Source organism: Chrysochloris asiatica, unplaced genomic scaffold, assembly GCF_000296735.1.
Source record: "Chrysochloris asiatica unplaced genomic scaffold, ChrAsi1.0 scaffold00271, whole genome shotgun sequence".
Classification (NCBI taxonomy): domain Eukaryota; kingdom Metazoa; phylum Chordata; class Mammalia; order Afrosoricida; family Chrysochloridae; genus Chrysochloris; species Chrysochloris asiatica.
In genome coordinates this window covers 3,668,763-3,681,135 of record NW_006408789.1, presented here as the reverse complement: position 1 = coordinate 3,681,135, position 12,373 = coordinate 3,668,763, and positions in this window count along the sequence as shown.

Below are 12,373 nucleotides of genomic sequence, written 5' to 3'. Positions count from 1 at the left end.
GTAAATGTTCATTTGAAGGCATTAATGCATACATAAATGAATGACTAAATCCCTGAATGGATGAATGAATGAACTGAAGTACTGCTACAAACTAAATGCCTGGGAAGAGCCACAGAGCTCTAAGGGATTGTGATAACAGTGACAGACAAAAGTCCAGCCCAGGATGGCAAGTTGTCAGAGTCTGAGAGGCCCAATCATAGACAACAGACAAATATCCTGGCAGAGCCTGTGTTAATGAACTCGTCAACAGGAGATAGATGAGACACCAGGCAGGCAGGTGGTTGGCCTAGTGTCTCATCCAGTTGAGGACCTGGGTAGCGGAGATGGAAAGGAACAATGTGAAATGCCATCTCCAACAATGAAAGTAGGTGTCCATGTACAGGGAACAAGACCACTGGACAAGATCTGGAGCCGGGAACCAGAAGGAGAGGCTGTCTAATTGATGTTGGGCCAACAGGCAAAGGATACAGCCATTCCTATAATTCCTATCTGGAATCCCTCTTGCTCTTTGGTCCAAGGGGACCTGAAGAACAGTTAAGCCTGTTTATAGTAATTGATTGGTCTTTACTATGGGGATAGGACCTTCCAGGAGGAGGAAGTCAAACACATGGTTATTAAAGGAACTTTTCTTTGATCTGGAGAGAACCATTGAAGTCTTCTTGACTCCCCAAATTTTTGACACCACACATTCAAGCAATCAGAAATCTCTGTGTACTCTACTCTACCTTCAGAAATAGTCCAGCACTTGACAATCCCTTCTAGCACTCTAGCCCATGTACCACTAGACTCAGCTAGTTTATTGTAAATGTCTCCCAATGTCCTCGCAGCTTCCACTCTTGCTCCCTCCCCTCACCCCATGGGAACCAGAGTGGTCCTACTCCCATTCTGCTCATTTGCTATGTGGTTGTTGTCTCTTATTGTTTTTTGGCAGTTTATAAACATGTGTTGTTCAAGGGTCAGCAAAAAGTATTGTTACATGACCATTGAGTACATGACCCTGCAATCTCTTTACTTGGTATATATCCTCAAGAAATAAAAAAAAGGTGATACAGATATGTGCACACCCATGTTCATTGCAGCATCATGCAAAACAGCAAAAAGATGGAGATGGCCAGGATGCTTATCAGTAGAGAAATGGTTGAACAAACTGGTCCATACACACAATATAGTCTCTGCAACACTGAAGAATAACAATGAATCGATGAATCTTCAAAACACCTCATAACATGGAGGCAACTGGAGGACATTGTTTTTAAGTGTCAGAAAGTCAGTTCCAACTGATAATGACCCCGTATAGGGTTTCCAAGGAGCAACTGGTGAGTTTGAACCCAACACTATAGCCCAGTACATGATCCCACAGTGCCACACCAGGACTCCTGAAGGACACTAGGCTGAGTGAAATCCGTCACAGTGGAACAGATATTGGATGAGAAAACTGTTGTAAAAAGTTGAGAAAATGTTTTCAGGCTGTAATAAACATTCTGTTATGGTTATCAGAGATGGGAGGGAAGAGAGAAATATTCACTGGCTGGATGTAGACATGTGCTAACTTGGGTAATGAGGAAAGCTGTTGAAAAGAAAAGGAGGGGAGATGAAATTTCTTTCTTTCTTTTTTGTCTGTTATAGTTTTTCCATGTACTTGAAGGGAAATAATGTACATTTATTTTCTCATTAGGATAAACCATTGGGAACTTTCCTGCAAAAAAATGAAAGGGAAAAGAAAAATAGAAAGAAGAGACCAAAACAAAGATTTGGAAATGGATAGTGCTGGCAATTAAGCAACATGGGAGTGTAGTTGTGTGGCTGGACCCCCTCTTACTATACATGTAAAGATGGCTGAAATGGGTAGCAAAGTGGATTATGAACTGAACTGCTAACCGAAAGATCAACAGTCAGAAGCTACCAGCTACTCCTCAGGAGAAAGATGAGGCTTTCTGCTCCCGTAAAGATTGCCAGCCTCGAGACCTATCTAGGGTCACTGTGAGTCAGATCTGACTTAACAGTGCCCAACCACCACCTCATATACTGCAACAAAAAATCGTTACAGAATCCTAGAAAGCTTTATTTTAAAAACTATCAAAATTGAAGCTGTTGTTTCTCAACAGATCTAAGTCCATATGCTTCTGAAGGCAGTGTTTCCATCTCTGTGGAATTCTGCACTATTTGATCTGCACCACATCAAAATGGCAGTTTGGGCATTGTCAGGGCACCCAAATCTTTTTTCTTTTACATTTGAGTGTGGGAAACAAAAAGATATCTGACAGGGCAACTTGATGGTAACAGAGTTAACAAGACAAAGTACTGAGAGAACGTGTCTGCAGCCATCCACTGATCCCAGAGACATGTTTAAACACGTTTTGTTTGGAATTAGCTGGTGTATGCATATGAACTGTAACCCTAGTAGCAACAGTGTTTGCCTTACCCTCATATTCTTGTTGTTGTGAAGTGCTGTCGAGCCTATTCCAACTCATAGTAACCCTGTGTAGGGTTTCCAAGGAGTGGCTGATGAATTTGAATCGCTGACCTTGTGGTTCAAATGGACCTTGCAGTCCAGTGCTTATCCTACAGCACCACACCAGGACTTCCTCATATACACATTGCTAAAGTAATGGGTAAAGTAGAGCATCAGCGAAAAAGAGGAAGACCCCCAAGGAGATGGATCGGGACAGTTGCAGCAGCAATGGGGTCCAGCATAGCTACAATTGTGAGGAAGGAGCAAGACCGGGTGGTGCGCCATTCTGTTGTGCATAAAGTGTTGGAATTGACTCGATGGAACCAAACAACAACAAACATCGTCTGCCAGACTTGTCTTCATGGCATCCCTCTGCTTAGAAACTTCCAGTGGCTCACCAACTCTCTGAGAATGTAAGCCAGTGCCTTGAGGCACAAGGTGGTACCTGATAACCTTAGCTCTTACAATGCTTTTCTCTCCCCACACCGCTTGCTCACCGCTGTTCTGTGACTGTGACCGGGCAGATATGCTCACCTCAGGACCTTTGCATTTGTTTTTCGGATATCCACTGACTCAATCCCTAACTTAAAATGACCTAACTTACATGTTTGGTGAGGTGGAGGGTCAGAGATAGAGGGAGACCCCAGCAAGATGGATCAGCACAGTGGCAGCATCAATGGGCTCAAGCGTGGCAACAGTAGTGAGGTTGGCCCAGGACCGGGCAGTGTTTCGTTCTGCTGTGCATAGGGTCACTTTGAGTCGGTACCAACTCGATGGCACTTAAAAACATCAACAACTGTGTATTTTACTTATTCATCTTGAGTTTTTGTCTTGCTAAAATATAAGCTCCATAAGGGTTGTTGTTGTTGTTGTTAAGTGTCGTGGAGTCAATTCTGACCCACACTGACCCTGTATAGGGTTTCCAAGAAGCGGCCGGTGAGTTTGAACCACCGACCTTGCAGTTCAAACGGCTTTGTAGTCTGGTATATTAACCCACAGCGCCACACCAGGACAGGCACTGTTATTTCTTTTGTTCCCTGTTGTATCTCCAGTCCCTGACATAGCACCTGCCACATCATAGATGCTCAAGTGTGTTGACCATGTGATTCAGAACTATAAAGGTTGAGTAGAACATCCTGATTGTGATGACCTACATCACTAAAGTTAATATTATTTTAGTTTTAGATTATAAAATAAACAAAATTGAGGGGAATCTTGATACCAGTTTTCTTATTTTGCATACGTTATTATAACACATTTGACTTCATATTCTAAATAATGAAAATAAGCCAGTGAACTTAAATGTGGGTGTATACATATATACATACATATGGTGGTCGAGGTGGTTATGTGCCACCAAGTCATTTCTGACTCATAACAACCTTGAGGTATCATATTTCTGAGACTGTAAATCTTTACGGGAGCAGAAAGCCTCATCTATCTCCCATGACTTAAACTATTTACCTTGCAGTTAGCAACTCAGCTTGTACTACAGTACACTACCTGGGTTCCTCACATGCATATGAAGCAGCTTCAAAAAGTAGATGAAAAACTACCATTGGCTCTTCATTCCACTTTTCTATGAACTTCTTGAATCCATTTGCATATGTACATATGTATGTGTTAGAGAAAAAGCAAGTGTGTGAAAGAGGAAGAAAGTGTGTGTGATTGCCTCCTTCTGTATATTTTTTAGCCATTTTTAATTGTAAAACTTCTCAGTCTTTAATATGTCAATATATTTATCAAATCCCAAGAAAAATATTATAGTTAAGCTTCAGTTACCCACACTTATTTACCAAGTGAACTCATTGTTTTTAGTGTGCCAATTATGGAGAGTTTTGAGTTCTTCAAGAACTACCCTCCCAACGTAAATAACTCTCCTCTTTCAAACTCTTCTAGTTCTCAAGTGACTAGAACAGAGATTTCAAACACCAGACAAATGTGCCAACAACATATCAAACAACCGTAATCCTCACAGGACGATGCTCTGATCAGTGTCCTGCTCTGCAGAGTGTTCACTAGCCATTGATTAGAGTCGGAATACAGTTGACATACAATTTTCACACCTGAGACTTGAAAGCTTATACCATCACTTAATTCATAATGTCAATCTGTATTTAAAATTGAACTTTATATGAACCACAATTTCCAACTACAACCTACAAATCAAGTTTTTCTTTGCTTTTCACTGAAAAAACCCACACATGGTGCCAGACTGTGGCTTCCAACCCAAATGCCTTTCCACATATCTCAACATGTACAAACTGAACCCATTCCTTGTGGATCACTCAAAGGGTCACACCATTAAACCACCGCGGGGAGTGACCGCTCTAGACTTGGAGTTTTCCACCCCTTTATTCCTTAAATTCGGGTTTATCCAGGCATCCGTCACAGAGTCTTGCATTACACCTTGTATTTTAAAGGTGCATAATAGATATTTTCTAAGTGGCATTCAACCGAAAGTATAGCAAGGAACTTCCTATTTAAAGATACCCTAACTCTTTCCTTCCTAGAATTTCTACTGCATCTGCAAATCTGCAAAACCATTCAAAATCAGTTCGATGCAATGCAAAGGGAGTTCTTGGAGTGTTCATTTAGTAGGTCATGTTTATCATTTGTACGTAGTGAGGTTGGCCCAGGATCAGGCAATGTTTTGTTCTGTTGTGCATAAGATCGCTATGAGTCGGTACTGACTCGATGGCACCTAACAATAACAACAACATCATTTGTAGTTTCTGTGCTGTGCCACTGAGAGTCCTGATTATAAAACATAATTGTCTTTTCGTCATTCTATGCTCTACCTCCTAGGGAAAAAATACGATACCACATTATCTCAAGAGCTCTGATGGATTTCTTATGGTTATTTCATGTACCCTATCTGATGAAGCCCTTCTGGCTCAAGGGTTAAGCATTCGGCAGCTAACCAAAAGGTGGGCAGTTTGAACTCACCGGACCACCCCACCATGTTGCTGTGAATTGGAATTGACTCATTGGCAGTGGACTTTAACTTTGGTTTAGAGCCTATTTCATCTAATTTATAAATCCTCAAGGATAGGAACATTATTTTTCATTTTGTTTCTATTCCCCAGTGTTAGTACCGATGCTTTCTAAGAGCTCTTTAAGTGAGGGAGTGAAAGAATGAATAAAATGAATGAATGAAACTTGAATAGAGCAGTTGTATGTTATTAGCTAAGGAGCTCTGGTAGCGTAGTGGTTACGAGTTGGGCTGTGAACCTTAAGGGCAGCAGTTCGAAACTACTAGCCATTCCGTGGGAGAAAGATGAGGCTTTCTGCTCCCGTAAAGATTTACATATGGGTTGGAACCTACTCGAAGGCACTTAACAACAACAACAACAATGTTATTAGCTAGGACCCTTGGTGGTGCAGTGGCGTAAGCATTAGAATGCTCACTGTGGGGCAGGCAGTTCAAACCTACCAGTCGGGAGAAAGATGAAACTGTCTTCTATTAATAATCCAATATGAAAACTTCATTGAGATGATGTAAAGGATTTTTTTTTTTCATATACTACTTTAAGACATTGCATGTTGTGAAACTAGCTCAAAGAAAATGACAAACCTGGGAACCTTTAACAAAACTTTCACAACGTGGGTACGCTCCACTGCGAGTGAGTGGACTCCAGCTCACAGTGCCCCTTTATGACAGAAGAGAACTGCTCTAAAGGGTTTCCCTGTGGTATAGCAGACTGCTTCATCATTTTCCTGGGGAGCAACTGGTAGGTTTGAGCAGCGGTTAGCAGGCCAATGCTTAACTTATTATGCCACTAGGGTTCCTCAGTGTGAGTGTACCCCCTGTCATCGAGTTCATCCCAACTCATAGTGACCCTCCATAACATTTCCAAGACTAAATCGTCACAGGAACAGACAGCCTCATCCTTCTCCTGGGTTTGAATTACCGTACTTCCGGTGAGCAGCCCAAAGCCCACCAGGTCTTAATATGAGTACACAGCTTTTAATTTGCTACTTACATTTATTTCAAGATGGAGCTCAAAGAAACAGTCACCTGGGTCCTTCCAGAGACGAGATATCTTTATCAAACTACCCCATTCTCACAAGCATACACATACAGATCTTCATATATGTAGAAACTTGCTCTGTCATAGACCAAAACATAAAGACACTAGAAGCTACTATCAGTCAAATTGCTGCCTCTCTCCATACTTCCTTCCCTTCGGTCCCAGAAGCAAGTCTCATCGAACAGAGCCTGTTCCCTAACTCAATAAGTATCATCTGAAGACCTTCATATATCTCAAAGACGACATAACATAGCTCCCATCCTAGTATACTGCTGTAGGATAAGCACAGAACTGCTAACCACAAGGTCAGCAGTTCAAACCCACCAGCCACTCCTCGGTATCTCTATAAGGCTCCCTGTGACTCAGAATCAACTCACGGCACTTAGCAACAACAACATCCACAAAGAATTTGACTACAGTAAATGAAGCTTACCATTTTTCCCAGGTGACAGAAACACTTTGCTCTCCTACCATGAAAGGACAGAATTTATATCCAACATTGTGTGAAAGGTCTGTTTAGTCCAACAGAATGTGAACTTGCAGGATCTCTGTAACAAGGCCTGGTGTGGTGCTGCAGAATAAGGCACTGGACTGCCAGGTCAGTTCGAACCATAAGGTCAGTGGTTCAAACCCCAAGCTGCTCCTCAGAAAGCTTATACAGGGGCCAATATGAGTTGAACCAACTCAATGGCACTTAACAACATCCATACTTAGTAGATTTATAAATTTCTTAGGATGACTCAATAACTCTAGCTTGTCACGTCATTGTGGCGATTTGATATGCAAAGCTGGCCAAAATTGATACAAATTGCATAAAGGTTTTTATAGCTACTTCCATGGACTCACCCAAGTACCCTGACATACAAATTCACTCGTGTTGTTTTAGGGTCTTCAGTAGCATCAATGGTTTGCACTCATCTACTAATCTAAAGGATAGTGGTACAGCAGAAGAAAGGTCTGGCCATCAACTTCCATAAAGATGATTGTTGTTATTATCGTTGTTGTTAAGTGTTGTCAAGTCAGTTCAGACTCATAAGAAATCTGTATAAGGTTTCCAAAGAGGGATTGGTGACCTGGGAACTGCCAACTTTGTGGGTCAAACCCACCTTGCAGTCCAGTGCTTTATCCCACAGCACCACACCAGGATTCGATCCATAAAGATTGTTGTTGTTTTTGTTAATTGCCATCAAGTCCATTCTGACCCATAGCAGCCCTGCATAGGGTTTCCAAGGAGCAGCTGGTGAGCTTGAACAGCTTGTTACCTTGCAGTTTAAACCGACTTTGCAGTCCAGTGCATTAGCCCACAGCACCCACGATTACACCCAAGAAAATCCTATAGATGGGGTCATCATCGGCAACGGGTTTGGGGTTTCTTTGATTAGCATTGTTGTTAAGTGTCGTGGAGTCAGTTTCAATTCATAGGGACCCTGTAAAGGATTTCCAAGGAGTGTCTGGTGAGTTTGAACCAGCAACCTTGCATTCCAGAGCATTAACATGCAGAGCCACACCAGGATGCCTTGGTTAGCATTATTCTAAGAGAGTAACACTGAGCCTTTTAAGTTCAATGTTGATGAGATAAATAATTAAGGGAATATATCAATAACAATGATTTATAGAAAAATAAAGTATACATAGAATTTGAAACTCCAATTATATGTCATTTTTTATATATGAGAAGCACAGATTGCTCTTTTCTTTTCTCTCCTTCAAATATTGATGAAGAAACACAAGTATTTGCCTTGCAAATATGCTCCTTGTAACAAGAGTGTCTTTATGAGTTGATTAAAACACATTGGAGAAACATTTAAAGCTCTATTTGCTGAAAGGAAAGAAAAAGTGTGCTAAAGAAGTCTTATTTTAACTCTTCTTCCACACAGCTCTCCAGAGAAACTCGCCTGGCGGTAGCAATGTGAGTCTTCTAGATCAAATCAAAAATGTCTTCCTCTTCTCTCTGCTTTTCAAGGGTAAAACAATTGCTGAAGTATATAAGCATGTGGAAAAAAGACAACATGGAATTTAAAGATGCACTATCCATTCTTCCTGGAATAACCTTTGAATGGAATCAAAATCACTAGGATGTATACTAAGTTTCTTAAGGATGCAAATACTCCCGATTATGAGTAAATGGACTGGAAATCATTTGATGTTCTGACCTTTTCTAATATCTTATATCTACAGATATGTTGTCTGAAAGGCTCTGTCTACCTTACTGTGAAGGCTTTATAGCAAAAATGGCTGCTCTATCTAGTTTCTCTCTCCTTGAAATCCATTCATAATAATTTATAAGTGACCATGACCAAGGGCTACTTCTCATAGGATTGCACAGCTGCATCTTGACTATCAGCCCAATGAGAAGAGAAGGTGTCCCATGGCCAATATGAATGAAACACACTCCTGAATCAAACATCATCCTTTCATATAACATTCACATCTTTGTTGCAAAAACAAACATGAAGATAAAATGCCAGGCAAATAGCACTAGTAGTCATTAGTAATGTTTATAAGGAGCCCTGATGGCATTGTGGACTAAGCATTGGGCTGCTAACTGAAAGGTTAGAAGTTCAAGCCCACTAGCCACTCCATGGGATGAAATGACTCCTGTAAAGATCTGCAGTTTAGAAACCCTACACAGGGTCGTTATGACTCCAAGACGGTCATCTTTATGGAAACAGATTGCCACATCTATCTTCCGCAGAGAAGCTGGAGGGTTCCGATTGCTAAGCTTTCCATTAGCAACCAAGTGCTTTAACAGCTGTGCCACCAGGGCCCCTTGATACAAAGTTGACAACCTAGAAAGCCCTCTGAGGTAGTTTCCCCATGTCCCATGGGTTCACTTTGAGTCAGACTCAATTCGACAGCTCCTAACAATAACAACACTGAAGAAGTTTAAATTTTGATGTAATCATCATTTGATGTCAAATAATTGTTGCAGATATAGTCTTAGACCAAGATGCACACTCAGAACACATTGTACATGCTAAAGGTCATTAAAATTTTGATTCCTTGTGTTGATTCAACTCTCTGATTCAACAAACCCAGCTTCTAGAACATTCCATGAACAATCTGGATAACCCATCAGACATAACATAACTAATCACAACCATAATAGTCACTTTTATTTCTTTTTAACTTCTTATTCTGAATTGAGTGAAGGTTTACAGACAGTAGCATCAGTTTGTTTCATCTCAGTGATTGTAACAACAGCTATCCCACTTCCTCCCTGGGGTTCCTATTTCCATTCATTCCTTCCCATTCTGTCTTTATTTTGTCCTTAGGTAAATATTGCCCCATTGATTTTGAATGATGGAAGGTTCCATCATTTATAGTAAGCATGCCTTACTAGTGTTGGTGTCCCCCCTATATACCTACCGACTTCTTGGCTTAAAGTTGGGCCACGAGGGTGAGTACTTTTCTAGACCTGAGGGGTGTGGTCCAGGGCCATAATCTCAGGTTGTTCCAGTCTCTTAATAAAAAGTCACTTGTGACTTTAGCAAGTAATTGAATGACAGAATACCCAAAGAAGTTGAAGGTGTAAAAATAAAAATTTAAAATATCCAGACAGCCATTATTAGAATTTAGGGAAGCTAACAGAAGTAAGGATCACTTTTACATCTAGTGTGATTATATTAACCTTGATAACACAGTGGTTACACACAATTGGCTGCTAACCAAAAAGTCTGTGGTTCAAACCCACCAGGCACTTCACAGGAAAAAGATGCGACGACCCACATCCGTAAAAGATTTACAGCCCTGGAGACTCTGTGGGGCAGTTCTACTCAGTTCTATAGGAATGCTTGGAGGTGAAACGGACTAGATGGCAATGAATTTGGTTTTTTGGTGTGTGCTTATTTTATGGTTCACTCTAAGAATGTTCTCTGGCATCTAGTCACTGTTTTGCTGAAGATAATTCAAAACAGTTATGCCCGTACATCAACAGAGAATGCCATAAACCCAAGCCAGATTCCAAAGAGGACATGGACCAAGGAGTATCAATGCTGACACCAGATGGATCCTGGCTGGAAGCTGAGAATATCAGGAAGATGTTTACCTGTGTTTATTGACTATGCAAAGGCTTTCAATTTGTTATTATTCTTGTTGTTAAGTGTGTTGAGTCAGTTCTGACTTTTAGTGACCCTCTATAAGGTTTCCAAGGAGTGATTGTTGGGTTTGAACCACTGACCTTGCTGTTGGCAGTCCAATGCTTGACGTTTATTCTACTGTGACACACCAGGACTGTGCAGATTATGATCATCTGTATAGATAATGACAACCCATGGATTATATAGTGAAAAATGGGTATTCCGGAAGAGTTGTTTGTGCTCCTCCAGAACCTGTCCACAGACCAAGATGCAGTTGTTAGAACAGAACAAGGGGATGGTGAAAGGTTTAAAATCAGGAAAGGCATGGGTCAGGTTTGGATCCTTTCATCATATTTATTTAAAAAAAAAAAAATACAGTAGATATTGCCAAAAGTCAGATTATATTAAGAAGAACGTGGCCTTAGGATTCGGGGAAGACTGATCAACAACCTACGTACGATATGCAGATGCTACATCCTTGCTTGCTGAAAGCAAGGAGGATTTGAAATAGTTACTGATAAAGATCAAAGATGACAGCCTTTAGTATAGATTGCACTTCAATGTAAAGAAAATAAAAATCCTCACAACTGGACCACTAAATAACATCATGATAAGAGGAGAAAAGATTGAAGTTGTCAAAGACTTCATTTTAGTCTGATCAACCACCAATACTCTTGGAAGCAGCTGTCAAGGAAACAAAGAACATATTGCATTAGGCAGATCTGCTGCACAGGACCTCTTTAAAGTGTAAGAGCTAAGATGTCACTTTGAGGACTAAGGTGTGCCTGACCCAAGCCAGGGTATTTTCAATCATCTCACATGCATGTGAAAGTTGGACAATGAATAAGAAGACCAGACCCAGACTGTAGAAGATCTGATGTATCTGAATTATGGTGTTGGAAGAGAGTATTCAAAGTATCATGAACTACCAGAAGAACAAACAAATCTGTCTTGGAAGAAGTACTGCCAGGATGCTCTTTAGAAGCCATGATGGCGAGATTGTATTTCTCATCCTTTGGCCATGTTACCAGGAAGGATCAGTATCTGGAAAAGGACCTCATGTAAAGTGGAAGGTCAGCGAAAAAGTGGAAGACCACCAACAAGGTGAGTTAACACTGTGGCAGTATCAATGGGCTCAAATGTAACAACAAATGTGAGGAGGGCGCAGGACCAAACAATGTTTTATTATGTTGTGCGTAAGGTTCCCGTGAGTCAGAACTGACTAGACACCAGCACCTAACTACATCAACATAACTATTCTTTCAGTGGAGAGGACACAGGTTTTATACAAGAATTCTGGAAGAAGTCTAGTCTGAAGATATAAAACGGGGAGTTCAATGCTGTTCAAATCATTTTTGGTGAAGGGATTTGTTCTTATTTTCAATTTATTGTGGACCAATACAGTTAGGTCAAATCCATAAAAATAAATTACTGGAAGAGGAAAGACAATCAGGAATCAGAAAAGGAAATGAAAAGTGAGGCTAATTGCCTCTATGAACACCTGCCTCTTTTGCCATGTTGCCAGAAATGGAAGGTACCTGGCTGAGTATTTTGATGAAAGATTCTATGGAAGAGTCCTGATGAAAAGGAGTGAAATGTAGTACAGACTTTCAAATGTTCATGGAAGCCAGCCTTTCTGGAGCCATGGAATCTGGATAAACCCCTGAAACCACTGCCCTAAGATAATTGTTGTTGTTGTTGTCAGGTGCCATCAAGTCGGAACCGACTCATAGCGACCCCATGCACAGCAGAATGAAACAATGTCCGATCCTGGGCCAACCTAACTACCGCTGCCACACTTGAGTCCA